The following is a 15131-nucleotide window of genomic DNA, read 5'->3' as shown; positions in this document are numbered from 1 at the left end:
AACACCAAATGTTGGAAGATGAAGAACTTCTCAGGGGAAACAAGGTGAAAACAACACCGAAAGCTGCACGATGACGTACTCCTCCAGGGTCGCAGAGAGATGAAAACACCGAAAGCTGCACCATGAAGCTCTCCTCAGGGGCAACGTGCTCTGGAGAACCGCAAAACCTGCACGATGCAGAACTCCTCAGGGGCCGCAGTGAAGAGAACCCCAAAACCTGCACGATGAAGAACTCCTCGGGACCTGGAACGAGAAAAGAAACACCAAAGGTTGGATGATGAAGCACTTCTCATGGGCAACAAGGTGAAAACAATACCAATAGTTGTACGAAGAAGTTCTCCTCAGGGAAAACACGGTGAGGAGAACCCCAAAGGTTGGACGATGCAGAATTCCTCAGGGCCGCAGTGTAGAAAACACCAGAAGCTGCACGATGAAGAACTCCTCAGGGCCGTAGTGAAGAAAACACAAAGAGCTTCACGATGAACAACTCCTCAGGGGCGTAGTGAAGAAAACACCACAAGCTACATGTAGAAGCAATCCTCGGGGCCACAAGGTGAAGAAAACACAAAAAGCTCCACGAAGAATTACTCCTCAAGGGCCACTGCGAAGAAAACTCCAAAACCCGGACGATGAAGCTCTCCTCAGGGGAAACGTGGTGAAGAGAACCTCCAAACGTGGACGTAGAAGCACTCCTCAAGTCGCGGGAAAGAACACACCAAGTGCTGCTCAAGAAAGCACTCCTCAGAGGCTGCACTGAAGAAACCCCAAAAGCTGCGCGATGAAGAACTCCTCAGGGGCCACAAGGTGAAGAAAACAAAAAAGATAGACGATATTGCTCTCCTCAGGGAAAATGTGGCGAAGAGAACACCAAAAGCTGGACGACGAAGAATTCCTCAGGGCCGCAGAGAAGTAAACACCAAAGATTTCAAGATGAAGAACTCCTCAGGGGAAATGTGGCGAAGAGAACCCCAAAAGCTGGACGACGAAGAATTCCTCAGGGCCGTAGAGAAGTAAACACCAAAGATTGCAAGATGAAGAACTCCTCAGGGGAAATGTGGCATGGGGAACGCCAAAAGCTGGACGATGCAGATCTCCTCAAGTATCGCAACGTGAAGGAGACACTACGAGCTGCTCAAGAAACCGCTCCTCAGGAACTGCAGCGAAGAAATACCAAAAGCTGGATGCAGAAGCACTCCTCAAGGCGCAGTGAAGAAAATAACCAAAGCTGCTCAACAAATCACTCCTCCGAGGCTGCAGTGCAGAAACACCAAAAGCTGAACGAAGAAGCTCTCCTCATGGGAAACGTGGTGAAGAGCACCCCAAAAGCAGAACGATGCAGAACTCCTCAGGGGCCACACGGAAGAAAACACCAGAAGCTGCACGACGAAGCAATCCTCAGGGCCTGGAATGAGAAAAAAAAAAACAATTGTTGGAAGATGAAGCACTTCTCAGGGGCAACAAGATGAAAACAGTACCAGAAGTTGCACGATGAAGCTCTCCTGCAGGAAAACATGGTGACGAGAACCCCAAAACCTGCACTTTGACGAACTCCTTAGGGCCGCTGTGAAGAAAACACCAAAGCCTGCATGATGATGCACTCCTTCGTGGTCGCACACTGAAGAAAACACCAAACGCTGCACAGAGAAGCACTCCTCAGAGGCCACAACGTGAAGGAAATATGAAATGCTCCACGAAGAATTACTCCTCAAGGGCCACTGCGAAGAAAACTCCTGAAGTAGGACGATGAAGCTCTCTCCTCAGGGGAAACGTGGTGTGGAGAACCTCAAAAGGTGGACGTAGAAGCACTCCTCAAGTCGCAGGGAAGAACACACCAAATGCTGCTCAAGAAAGCACTCCTCAGAGGCTGCACTGAAGAAACCCCAAAAGCTGCGCGATGAAGAACTCCTCAGGGGCCACAAGGTGAAGAAAACAAAAAAGACGATATTGCTCTCCTCAGGGAAAATGTGGCGAAGAGAACCCCAAAAGCTGGACGACGAAGAATTCCTCAGGGCCGCAGAGAAGTAAACACCAAAGGTTGCAAGATGAAGAACTCCTCAGGGGAAATGTGGTGAAGAAAACCCCAAAAGCTGGACGACGAAGAACTCCTCAGGGCCGCAGAGAAGTAAACACCAAAGATTGCAAGATGAAGAACTCCTCAGGGGAAATGTGGCATGGGGAACGCCAAAAGCTGGACGATGCAGATCTCCTCAAGTACCGCAACGTGAAGGAGACACTAAAAGCTGCTCAATAAACCACTCCTCAGGAACCACAGTGAAGAAACACCAAAAGCTGCGCGACGAAGAACTCCTCAGGGGCCGCAGTGAAGAAAACAACAGAAGCTGCACGATGAAGCAATCCTCAGGGCCTGGAACAAGAAAAAAACACCCAAAGTTGGAAGATGAAGCACTTCTCAGGGGCAACAAGGTTAAAACAACACCAAAAGCTGGACAACGAAGCTCTCCTCAGGGGAAAAGTGGTGAAGAGAACCCCGAAAGCTGCACGATGAAGAACTCCTCAGGGCCACGGTGAAGAAAACCCCACAAGCTGCACGGTGACGCACTCCTCCGGGGTCGCAGTGACGAAAACACCGAAAGCTGCACGCAGAAGCTCTCCTCAGGGGCCACAAGCAGCCCGCCTCGCCTGCGCGCCGCCATCGCCGGAGTGCCGCAGCCCCAGCACACCCAGCACCACGTCACCCACCCCGCGCTGTGACACCTCCGCTCCCTCACAGCCAGGCGCCGCCCCATTGGCCGCCTGCCTTGGCGCCTCTGGGCGCAGCCAATAGCGAGCCCGCTGGCGCTTGTTGCTAGGCAGCATGGAGCTGTGGCACCCAATGGCCGGCCTCCCAGGGCTGAGGCCTGGCGCAGCGCCTCGCAGGGGCGACGAGGCCTCCCTGACACCGCCTCCAGCTCTGCCTCGCCTTGCCCCCCGGCCCACCGAGAGGCACATTTTGACCACAGGAGCACGCAAACTGCTCCAGCAAGGCGGCAGCGGCATTGTGCAGGGCACACTGACATTGCCCGTCAATAAGTCCCTCCTCTAATGAATCCCCGCTGACACACAGTACACTGCCCGCTTCCCCGTGCTGCCCAGAGACACGAAATGGAGTCCTCAAACTCCTCAAAGGCTACACAACAAAGACGGTTCTGCTGACACAGCCCACAGGACTAAACTCGGTTCAAACCATCCACTGTGAGAACGCAAATCTCCTTCTTCCTCACCAGAACTCCCCAGTGACACAGAGCTTTTGCTTCAGCTTCTTGCGGAACTGCATCTCCTTTTCACTGGTGCATGAAAAAGCTCAATAATTTTCTGCAGACATGAGTTTCTGTGAAGCTATGTGATTCTCAAGTGCAATGGCGGGTGTCCTGCAAGCGGAAGCACACAATAAAAGTTTATTATAACTTTATATTCCCTGTTACCCGACACCTGATTTCTCCTGTTTCCTCACTGGCTGAGTACTACAGGTTCACAACCTACTCGACGCACTTCTGTACCACAGATACACAATTTTACTTGACCGACTGTTCATTTCTCCTTTTCCTTTTTGTTTATTTGTCCTTCTTCTCTCGTGACTAGAGGGCCTGTCATTTGGGTTTTTCCTGATGTTGTACTGTTCATCCTGTTTTTCTTAGCTATCCTCCTTCTTTTGGGACAGGCGGACCTTTCCTTTATCTGCTCAACATACTCCCCACTGCTATGCCGCACAATCGCTTTTGAATTCGCAACCTTAGTGCAATTTTCCACTGCAAAAACACCTTCTGTCGCAAAAACACTACTTGGTTTCTCACAATTCCACCCCTCTTCTTTTCTTACTCCTATTGTTCTTTTTGCACCTCTTCACATACCCCACTCTTGAGTTTTTCCAACATTAAGGCGCAATATTCTTCTTCCGATGTCATGGGGGATGACGGATACACAATGCCATTATTGTTATAATACCAACAAGTAGTCGTTTGAGCCAATTCCGTTCAGGTAACCGCGAAGTTAATTTCTCCCAAACGTTTCTAAATCCCCAGGAAGCGTCATCTTGAGCCACTCTATGCAGGATCTTGTTTTTCTGAGTGTGTTATTGTTTTTCCCAAATGTTTTTGAGACCGGTCAAATTTCTCCCATTTGATCTACATACATACAGCAACTAGCATTAATTACAGTGCATGCTCCTCCTTGTGAGGTTAGCAATAAATCTAATAGCATTCGACTGTGGAGTACTATTTTTGCAAACTCCTTGCCTCTTTTTGTAGTGCCCGGACTGCATCCAGAGTGTTATTTTCTAGTTCTTCAGTTATAACTGGGACATTTACAATAGCTTTTTCTAATTCGCCCACCCCTAACCGAGGTAAAAACCACCCTGCAAAACTGCGAAATGCCTCCTTTCTTTTTACTAGAGGATTATCTGGCGTCCGCTTAATTCCGCGTGGGGTCTCAAGGGGGCTTTGGCTTTTAGAGTCTTCAATCTTAGCTACGTTTGGAATTACTGCCCTCAGGGTGCAAGCTCCCTTCCGTCCTAGGGGCAACACCTCCCTGGCTTTATGGCCACAGAGCCAGTACCACCCCTTGCCATTTGGGACAGGCCACCTGGTTCCAGGATTCTCATGGTGTATCTGGTCTGCATTATGTATATTAGCATTCCCGTAGCTACCATATTCGATACAGTATGGATTATTCCTTACTTCATGGATACTATTTCCACACCCAGGGTCAGTCCTCTTGCCCCCTGGGTTTCTATCAGTGTTGCTTAAAAGGCACCTTTGATAACACACTATATTGTAGCCAGGATTACGTGTAGGGAGCTCAACTTCAAAATCTGTTCCTTCCCAGGACAGAGTATGATCAGTCCTTGTTAGTAATCTTGACAATCCAGACACAGTTGCTGCTAGAATAGCAATCAGGGACAAGGCCCTTTCAGTCTTTCTAGGCATCTGGGTGCAAATCCAACAATTCTTTCGAGATAGAACTCGAGAGATGTTCTGGATTAATTGGAAATGCTGATTTTTCCCTCCAGCTGTTAGCCCTGTGCCTGTCCTGCGTCTGACATGTGTCTGTGGTACGTCTGCGGTGGCCTCCCTTCTCCCCAGTGCTTCACAGAGCCTGTCTTCAGATTAACAGTCTCGGTCCTTTGTCGGCCATCCCGAGACAACCCACGGTTCCCAACGGAACCGCTGAAATCAGCAGGGTGCACCTTCCTCTCTGTGGTGGCAAGAACTCTCTGGTAGGCGGCAAGATCCTGCACAAGCCCCCAGATTGTGAGAAACATCTCAGAACTTGCAACTGTGTTTCTCACACTGGGGAGCCCAGAACTGGACACAGTACTCCATGGGAGGCCTGACCAGGGCAGAGTAGAGGGGGAGGATCACCTCCCTTGACCTGCTGGCGACGCTGCTTTTAATGCACCCCTGGATCCCATTGGCCTTCTTGGCCACCAGGGCACACTGCTGGATCATGGCAAACCTGTCGGCCACCAGGACCCCCAGGTCCTTCTCCGCACAGCTCCTCTCCAGCAGCTCATCCCCCAGCCTGGACTAATAGATGCACTTCCCCTTCCCAGGTGCAATTGCTTTTGTTAAACCTCAGCTGGTTTCTTCCTGCCCAGCTCTCCAGCCTGCCCAGGTCTCACTGAAAGGCAGCACAGCCTTCTGGCGTGCCGGCCACTCCTCCCAGCTTTGTACCACCAGCGTACCTCTGGAGGGCAGACACTATTCCCTCATCAAAGTCGTCGATGAAGACGTCGAACAAGACCCCACTATGCAACTTCCCGCTAGATGTCATCTTCAAAACCAGGGGTTCTTAGCGATACAAACCGGATCTAGAAAGGCTGCGTCTTCCTCCTGTCAGTCTGGACGGTAACCCAAATGTTAGAAGACCATGCAAGCATCATACTGACAAAGTTGCTTCTCCAATAGCTTAAATAGACGATAAAGAAAACTAAGAGCTGTGGGGCTCGTTTCGTTTTTGTTTTGTTGGTGGTGTTTGCTTTTGGAGATTCAGGTCGCGCTCCGTGAAAGAAAAGTTTAGAGCATCAGCATCCCACTGGGAAGACACAAAAGGCACTCCCAAAGTCTTTCCCCTTCTCCTTAACGCTGGAGGTGCCTTAAGAGGAGAGCGCTCATGGCTGGGGCCCTCCAGTGAGAGCAAATTGTAGGAAAAGTTACATGACATTGAAAATTAAGCGAATGACAGGAGAATTATCTCACTCTTTGAACTAAGGAGTTACATTTCCGTTCCTGCAAAAATACTCAAGGAAAGAATCCAATAGGTTACGTGGAGTTAGGCAACCCCAACCAAAACTGCAACAAAGTGCAGATGGTGAGAAACAAACAACAAAGCCATTTCCTTCTCCGCCAGCGGAACACCTTGCTCAGGGAAGACACCCATGCATCGCCTTCAGAAAGCCTTCGACACCCTCCCACCTCGTGCTCCCATCAGCAGCTTGAAGAAGGAGAGAGGGAACGGCTGACGGAAAACTGCTCCAGCCGGAGCGGGGGGTCTACTCTTACATTTTCCACTCAAACTGTGTCTATTGCTGAGGATTATATTCCAAGGAACACACCCACCAAGCAGAAAGCAGCCAAAGAACCCAGTCAGTCTGATGCCAAGAAGGATCCTTCTTGGGATCAGACTTTTAGAAAACATGCTCTCTAAGGAAACGTTAACCGTTGGCTTAAGGGACAAACTCTTTAATGTCAAGAGAAGGCAGAACCAAGATGCGCAGAAGGATGCTGCAAAGAAGAAGTGAACAAACTTCTCCCCAGGCCATATATTTAGCACAAGGAAGAAAGGGCTTCAGATGCACCAAAGGGAATTTAGCTGAGGTGTTATGGTGTGCTGGTTTGACTCGGGTGGGCAGCCGAGTTCCACCACGGCCGCTCTCTCGCTCCCCCTCCTCAAGGGGAAAGGGGGAGAAAATACGATGCAGAGGGCTCAAGGGCTCAGATGAGGACGGGGAGATCACTCAACAGTTCTCGTGATGGGCAAAACAGACTCAGAGTAGGGAGGGAGAAAGATTTTTCCCCCCCATCCGCCCCCTCCCACCTCCTCCCCCCCAGCGGCGCAGGGGAACGGGGCAATGGGGGCTGCGGTCAGTCTGGAGCACTTTGGCTCCGCCGCTCCTTCTCGGTCACTCTCTGACCCTGCTCCACCGTGCTCTGCAGCGTGGAACCCCGCTCCACCGTGGTACGCCACAGGCAGCAGGGGGACAGCCTGCTTCACCACGGGCCTCACCACAGGCCGCAGGGGACTTCTGCTCCGGCGCCTGGAGCACCTCTCCCCCTCCTTCTTCACTGACCTTGGCGTCTGCAAGGCTGTCTCTCACTCCTCTCTCTCTCCCAGCTGCTGTTCCGCAGCAGGTTTTTTGTTTTGCCTTTCTTCAGTCTGCTCTCACAGAGGCGCAAACAATATCGCTTATTGGCCCAGCCCTGGCCAGCGGCAAGGCCCTTCCCTAACATGGGGCAGCTTCTGGATTCTTCTCACAGAACCCACCCCGATGGCTCCCCCGCTACCTAAACGTTGCCACGGAAACCCACTGCAAAAGGCAAGATAACTCCTCAACGGTTTGAAGGAGCAGCAGGACTGAAAAGGAGGAGAAGAAAAAACGACACCTGGCACCTCCTAGTACAACAAAGAGCGAGCTCTATTTGACATGAGCGCTTGGCAAACTGAAAACAAACAGACGAATGTGCTTCTTCACACTTCATGCAGCTGATCTGTCGCTCTGGCTGCAGACATCGGAGATGCCACAAATTAACATGAAATCCAAGAAATTATTCATTGAAATCAGAGAAAAAAAAAAACATCTATAACAAAGTGCATTGAACACCAAAGTGAGAGTTCAGCCTGCACATTCCCTGAGTTGCAGGTAGCTGGAAGCAGGAAGAAAATACTTAATATCACTGTGTCCTTACCCTGTCCTTTCAGTTGTGTCTGGTTATCTGTTGTCTCAGACCCCCATTTTTGGTCTGGATTGCATAGTCCTTCTGTGATTTTAACTGTTTTTCTGACTTGAGCATCAGTAGAAGGATGGCTTTTCCTGGTTTATAGAAATCGGAGCAACATAAATGATCTAATAATAAGTAGGGGGAAACTGGGTCATAGATCTTCCTGCTACTTTTCAAATAACCCGAAGGAAGAGGGAACATAAACAGGATTTTTGATGCAAACTTCTCCCGTTTTTCAAGATTTCAGGTTTCCTCAAACAGACCACTTTTATGATCCTCTCTTGGAGTACTCTCACTGGCATCATGCTTCAACTATCAGCCAACACCAGGAGAAACACAGATATCAAAAGTAGGGAGAAAATAATAAAGTATCAGAATACGCTTAGTACTGATTTTAAGTCTGAAGGTACTTTTCTCTTTGCCCTTTGTCATTGCTGTCAGACTGGTGCTATTATCTTGCTCCTAAAGGAGCAAGTCAAAATACCTCCAATACTGTAGTCAGGTGGTGTAGTTACAGGATCGCAACAAAGGAGAGATGGCAACCAACCAGAAGACTTGTACCAGACTTTGGGTGATGATATGTTCAGTTCAAGTTTCCAAGTATCTGTTTGTACCACTTAGGCAGACATCTATCTACTCACAGCTCCATGAAATCAGCCTCTTGCATTTATGTTCCCACATAACCCAATACTGCTTGACCAAGGTCTTCTGCCATTTCTTGCCCCCAGTAAAAGAATGAACTGCACATGCTTTGCACGTGTTCTTTCTTCAACTTACCAAAAATATGTAATTCAGGTGCTCTGTCCCCTTCTAGAATAGCTGCTCTCTCTCTCAGGGATCACAACAGCCTAATGATAACACGTCCACTTCTCTTGCTCTGGTCTTCACAGCTATGGACTTCACAGTTATCATGAAATTCTGTAAGCTAGGAAATAATAGAGGTCTTTACCTTCAATTTTAGATCAATATAAACTTGCTTCCTATCCCTACTAGCCTCCCTGTAACCTCAAAAGAATTTATGGATTCACAGTCTCTTCAGCAGGACTGAACTCCTAAGGAAATGGGGTTTTGGCAATATACTGGCTGGAAAAAGCCTTTGCATTTATGTTCTGGAGTGTATATAGCTGTATTAGATAACAATTCTCAGATTAAGTACAGTTCAAAAAACAAACAAAAAACACTTCTAATTAAGCATATGAAAAGGCTAACAAAAAGCTGCTTTATCCATCAGACTAAATTGTGTAGACATGCTTACTACTAATACTGGAAGCTATGAGGCTGCAATCCTGAGGAAGTGAAGGGGAAAATTTTAACCTGTTCTTGAACAAAGTCCTTGGTTTATTTTAGTAAAGAATCCCAAACACTTTATTCAATAAGAAACACAGGGGAGCTAAAGAGAAGCAAAATCAACTGTGTGAAATTTATTGCTGATGTCGAACAGCTGATGTTACCTTGGTACTTTCTGGTCTTAGCTCCACAGGGGAGCCATATACTGCTACAAAATATAACTGAAGCTTTTGTTCAACCCACTGCCAAAATGATATATATTTCCAAGCTACAAGGAATGGTAGCAATTTTACTCTACCCACCATTTTGCTGATTAGGACAGCTGGTTCCTGCTCCTGGTGGAATATGAGAAAAAGCTGCTTCTATCCAAGGTCAAATGTATTTCGAAGATTCCAACTCCTTTCAATTCATTTTTTGCATGTAAACTGCCAGTGTGAATTTAAGGCTTATACTAGTGTAAGTTTGCTAGATCTAGAGATCAAAGTCACTTATTTAAAAGATTTTTACTTCTTTTAGGCAATTACTTCAGAAGTGCTCTTCCTTCAGGTTTCCCTTTCCCTTAGTGAGATGGTACAAAACATAACCCAATGCAAAAGAAGTATGAAGAGAAGAGGTTATTACCTGTTGGGCTCTGTCCATGGCACTTGGAATGAGAACTGTTGCCCTATATGAAACACAGTATTTGGTACACTGGCTTTTTCCTATTCTCCTCCTAAAGCATCACACCTTTGCCTTAAAAAAGCATCTTGCCCAAGTTTGCGCAAGTGGGAAAGACTCCCAGCACCCTTCCATTCAGTAGAGACTACAAAGATCTGAGGATTTTTTCTTTTTTTTTTTTTTTTCTTTTTGTCTTCTGATGGTTTTAGCAAAGATAACAGTATTAAGCCTTCACTTCATCTGAACAATGTTTTTGTAGGAGCACTTCCTCAGCCTTTAAATAGACAGAATAAAAGCTTGATAAGCAAGATAATACCAGGATTACAATACTCCAAAACTTAAAGGAGTTGATCAGTAACAAATGTTGTCTCATAGCATTATTAGGGAAACCGGCATCTTTGGAATTTTTTAAGCAATTTTATCTCCATGTGCATTCATTTAAATTTCAAAGAACAACAAAAATGAGTTTATGACAGAAGCAAGTGAAATAATAAAAGAAAGATTCTGCTCATCTACACTAACTGCTTTCAATAGGCAGATTATAAGATTCCACCAAGTAATCTCTGCATCAAACTACCGCCGTAACTCATGCACCTTAGGCCTGAAAAAAAAAAATGGTAAATTCTTTATCCACTTCCAACAACAACAAAGTATGATTAAATACTGTATTTTAAATGAAGTTAATAAGAAGCGCTTTTCTTCAGCTGTCACCTTAGCAAGTACCCATCTATTTTCATGACATATGGCTAAGATGTGTTGGACTGCTGCCACAGTTGTGATAGCTTGCGTTAGGCATGGTTTGGCATGTAGTCCGTAATCATTGTATAAGAGTTACACTGACAATGTGTGTGCGCTACTATGTGCAATACTGAGTTCAGTAACATCTCCTTTTTATCTTCTGACGGCTTTCATTAGCATAGATTAACAGCACATACTGGTCTATTTGCTCTAATCACACCTTCTCAAATTTGTAAAGAGTTTTTCTGAAAATCTAATCTGAAACAGACAAAACACCTCTGGGGATTTATTTTCAAGTTACTTGTGCTTCTGAATTTGTCTAAAAATGTTAGGAACCTTTTAAATTATCTACCAGCTGCACAAATTTTGAGCTCACAAATGTTACAAATCTATCAAATATCCAAGAAGATAACTGCTTTAGTTGTAAAGATGAAATGCAATTCTATTTGTGTACACAGACGAAGGAAAAGTATTCAAAAGAAATTGTAGAGTACATATTCATTATATTATTTGCTTGTTGGTTGTCTGCAAATGGTTTGGTTCAGTCTGTTCACTGCTCAGACATGATTTGTGAAATAAACGTATCATTCATTCTCAGCCTGGCATTTGTTCTCTGACAATTCATTGTGAAGATGATGGTCAAATGTTCAAGCTGTAGAGTGTATTTTCATCAGATGCAAATTTTTTGACAGAACAATCATTCTCCAAAATGAGCTTTAAGTAACCAGATGAAAAGCACCCAAACTTTGTTTCATTTGTGCCACTAAAAGCAAAGATGTTGGTTTAGACACTCTTCCCCAAAGAAACATTTGATTCCTAAAATCTGCACACTCATTCTCATAATTAAATCCTTCACAGTATCTCCAGCTTAGATTGCGATAATCATGTAATTGTTACACAGTTCCTTGTTTCCTTCTGTACATTTCAGAAATACACAACTATGAGATTTCAAGCCTGCTGAAGTCACATGGGTCACACACTTCAACTACATCTTCTGTTAAGGCAATGAAGTTAACTCTCTGGGACACCTGGCAGAAATTAAAGACTTTTCTATGGTTTGACTGGTTCTGTTGTAAACTGCTCTATAATAGGAAAGAAAACTGCTACTGCCTAATTCTACAAAAATTTCTCTCTTGTATTCAGAGCAATCAGCAAAAACAGGTCAGATGTTTGCAAAGGCATGGCAACTCCTAATATTTATGATAGTTGATTTTAGCAATATGCTGGTTCCCTGAGCAAGACAGAAAAAAAAAAAAAGCCCTAACTTCAATAACTATATTCCAATAACAAAGAATGGGCTCTTCAAGGCTTCCTGCTAAACAAAATGAAAAGTAGTGTGGGATAAAATTGCTATTGTTAAAACTTTTTTCTTTAAAAGCTTGTCAGCCTTTCAAAACAAACAATGTCAAGTATTTTCAAAACAGAAGAGTTCTATCCTGAGTGGTTGGAACACTTTAACAATGGAAAGTGTGCCAAAACAGAGTTCATAGCAAGATAAATTATTAGAATGACTATGGTAGGTTGGTATTAAACAGGAAACAACCTATATTCTTCTGGCTTGCCCTGTATTTTCCACCTGAACTGGCAGCATGGGTATACAGCCCACAGACTCTTCTTCTGCATAACAAAGGGAGCACTTATTAGACAGGCTTTAGACACCTGCAATGGCTGGAGAGGTGACTGCCACCACCAGCACAGGTAGCTGTCCTAAGTAGCAGAGAATCAGTGTTTCCAGGGCAGCAGCCCCTGTGTTTAGGCTGCAATGTCAGCACCAGTCCTTTGCTGCTATGATGTTACAGGAGTTGCATCTGCATGATACTACTAGCTCTTCACCAGATTTATGTGGTGGTAGGGGGGCTACTTATGCACTTTTGTAGGCGAGTTTGATTTCAGGTAGCATTTACTTGGTATTTACTGACACAAACAAGCAACTGAAAAACTATTTTGAGCCGCCATGCTGATAGATGTGTTTCAATGAGAGAATTTTACCTGAAAGCAGGGTATTAACAGATGCACAGACAGACGTAAAACACACATACACGGATACATTTAAATTACTAAGCCCTGTTGAACCAGATCTAGCACTGGTGTCCTTGTATCTCAGAAAAGAATTGCTCACTGCCCATCTCATCCAGTTCCATTTTCCTAAGAATGGGAGGACTATGTAGCTTTGGTTCTACCCCTTTTAGAGACAGCCATAATCCCTCTTGCCATCTCTGCAGCTATTTACCTAGTCACAGTTTTCTGACCAGTTTACATCTGCAACTTAGGTAAGTTTTTATACATACATGCAATATTTGGCTCAGATCCTGGGCTACCTTGTGGCTAAAGAAGTAGGAAATTAGGTAGATACAGCAAAATCACTCTCCAGTGTTTGGATAAGAGTCACAAATCCACTGAGTGGTACTTGTGGCACGAGGTGGTCAGCATAGAGTCTGCATTTCAGAGAGAAAAAGGTAACAAAAAAACCATGGAGTTGTACACTTAAATTTGTCGTACTTAAATGAATCGCTTGGAAAAAAAATGTGTTTTGTCCCAGTACTTTTCATACTAGTGCCATGAGAAGTTTTAGGGACTGGAAACCTATTGCAACCATATTATGTCTCAAAATTACAAGATTCATCTTGACTAGACGTGTATAAGTACCAAAAAAAAATCAGTAAAGAAAAAAAATATGTAAGGCCTCACTTAATGAGCTCACTTAAATATGTTAATTCATTAGAAGCAGTAATTCAGAGATCCTGAACAGACTGAGAGACTGTGTTTCAATAAGCTGTTCCTTCACCTGAAAAGACTGGATGGGATTTAAGTCAATACAAAACCATGATCTTTTTCCAACAAAAGAAGGCAAGATGCAAACCCAAGCCAGAATTTTTGCTCAGGAGCCCTGGTACGCAATTTAAAATCGGAGGTATCCCAAATATAGGCTGCTGGAAGAGTTGAGGCTTGGGTATCAAAAGTTGGTAGTACTTCCACTGGAGGAGAGAACAGCTGTTCTATCAGCAAGAAGATTAGGAGTAAGAGATCAACTTGATCAGACCACATATGACCTCTGAGAAATGAAATACTTCAAAATTATACCTAAGAGTACTGAAACTGCTGCCTGATTACAATTGACATTTTAAAGCTACTACTGTTACAGCCAATTACAGGTTAACTTCATTCACTTTCCTAATGTGTGTAGGCCCATCTAAACATTCAAATTAATTTACAGTTTATTCATTTCTCTTCTTTGTATCATTTCAAGAAAACGAACCAGTACTGCTTCCAAAGAAAATACGTCACTGATTGAATCAGATACAAATAGCAATTCGCTTATGAAGTTCAGGCAATAACAGGATCCATTAGTGAAAATTAATTCAATTCATTTCAGATTTCTGTATTTCTCATCATGTCAGCTTACCGTATCAGGCTGCTGCTATATCCAGCTGCATTAACTGAAAAGGCCAAATCTGTGTTCTTCAGCAAACTTAGTACAAAATTTCAATGGAAGCAGACAATTTTTAAAAGTTAAAAGTTTTTTTTTCTTATTTCATATAATGTATTCCCCCCTAAAGTACAGATAGACATACTTGAATTCCTAATTATCTTTTCCTCTATACTTAAGAGTGTCTGGGGAAATATCCTGCCATTAGTAATCAGATTCCACAGCAAGGATTTACGTTCCTTGTTAAAGTTATTAGGATCTCCATCTAAGGGCAGATAACCAGCTATCTTACTGATTAGAAATGTATATTTATTGGAAATTTCAATTAAAATAATGTTAATATCACCCCATAACACTGCTTAATAAAATGTGTATCCTGAGAGCTTCCTTTGCCTGGAAAAAAAACTTAGCCTGTATTGCACAATTGTAACAGATGTGCGATCACAACAGTTGTTTTCCCATAGTTATCGATAGGTGGAATCCGCCCCTGAACCAAAGTAATTGTGGAGATTTCTTTCCATACTTACAAGAAGGTTTGTATCAACATCCTTCTATGTAAGCTACAATTCTCCAATAACCATTCACTTTCTTAAACTTGCCTGTTGTTTGAACTAATGAGCACAGGAACACACCAAATAATTCACTATCATCTCACACCTCACAAATTGCTCATAGGTGTAAACCAACACAAGACTACAGGATACAGCCTTGTTCCCACTGCACACCCACAGCAAAATGGATCGGGCTAATGATTCAGATTAAAATGAACTATTTTTTGCAGGATTTCTTCCATCTCAAACACTTTGCAGCACAAACATACAAGCAGTTGTGCCAGGAAGAGACCAAGGACAGCACTTGGCAGCAGTATAAAGCTAAAATCTGTGAAACTACTCCAGTGGCGCAGCCTGCAATTTTCTTTTTTTTTTTTTTAAATCTGTATTATGCTAACAGGCTCCATACAGTTAGGGAGGATTCTTCTACTTTAGGAAGCATCATGCTAGTGTGGAGCAAGAGCACTGTAGAGGAAAGGACTGCAAAAGTCATAAGAGAAGGCCCATTTCATCCAGCTCCTTTAAAAAAATGCAAAG

The 15131-nt window shown here is 44.4% G+C and overlaps 1 protein-coding gene across 4 annotated transcripts in view; it reads right to left on the bottom strand.

Annotated features, from left to right (window-relative positions):
- The window catches only part of APLF (aprataxin and PNKP like factor), a 44441-nt gene that overhangs the window by 246 nt on the left and 29064 nt on the right, over positions 1-15131 (bottom strand). For 2 of the 4 annotated variants that reach the window (XM_066993393.1, XM_066993396.1), the window contains exons 12-16: positions 9843-10152; positions 8712-8859; positions 7286-8026; positions 3222-3368; positions 80-2365 (exon numbers count right to left, since the gene is read on the bottom strand). The gene's annotated coding sequence lies outside the window, so the exon portion shown is untranslated. The remainder of the gene's footprint in view (positions 1-79; positions 2366-3221; positions 3369-7285; positions 8027-8711; positions 8860-9842; positions 10153-15131) is intronic. The other 2 variants (XM_066993395.1, XM_066993394.1) reach the window with 2 other exon arrangements.

The sequence above is a fragment of the Anser cygnoides genome, chromosome 3, assembly GCF_040182565.1.
Source record: "Anser cygnoides isolate HZ-2024a breed goose chromosome 3, Taihu_goose_T2T_genome, whole genome shotgun sequence".
Classification (NCBI taxonomy): domain Eukaryota; kingdom Metazoa; phylum Chordata; class Aves; order Anseriformes; family Anatidae; genus Anser; species Anser cygnoides.
The sequence above is the reverse complement of the archived record's forward strand: the minus strand, read 5'-3'. Positions and strand labels throughout refer to the sequence as shown.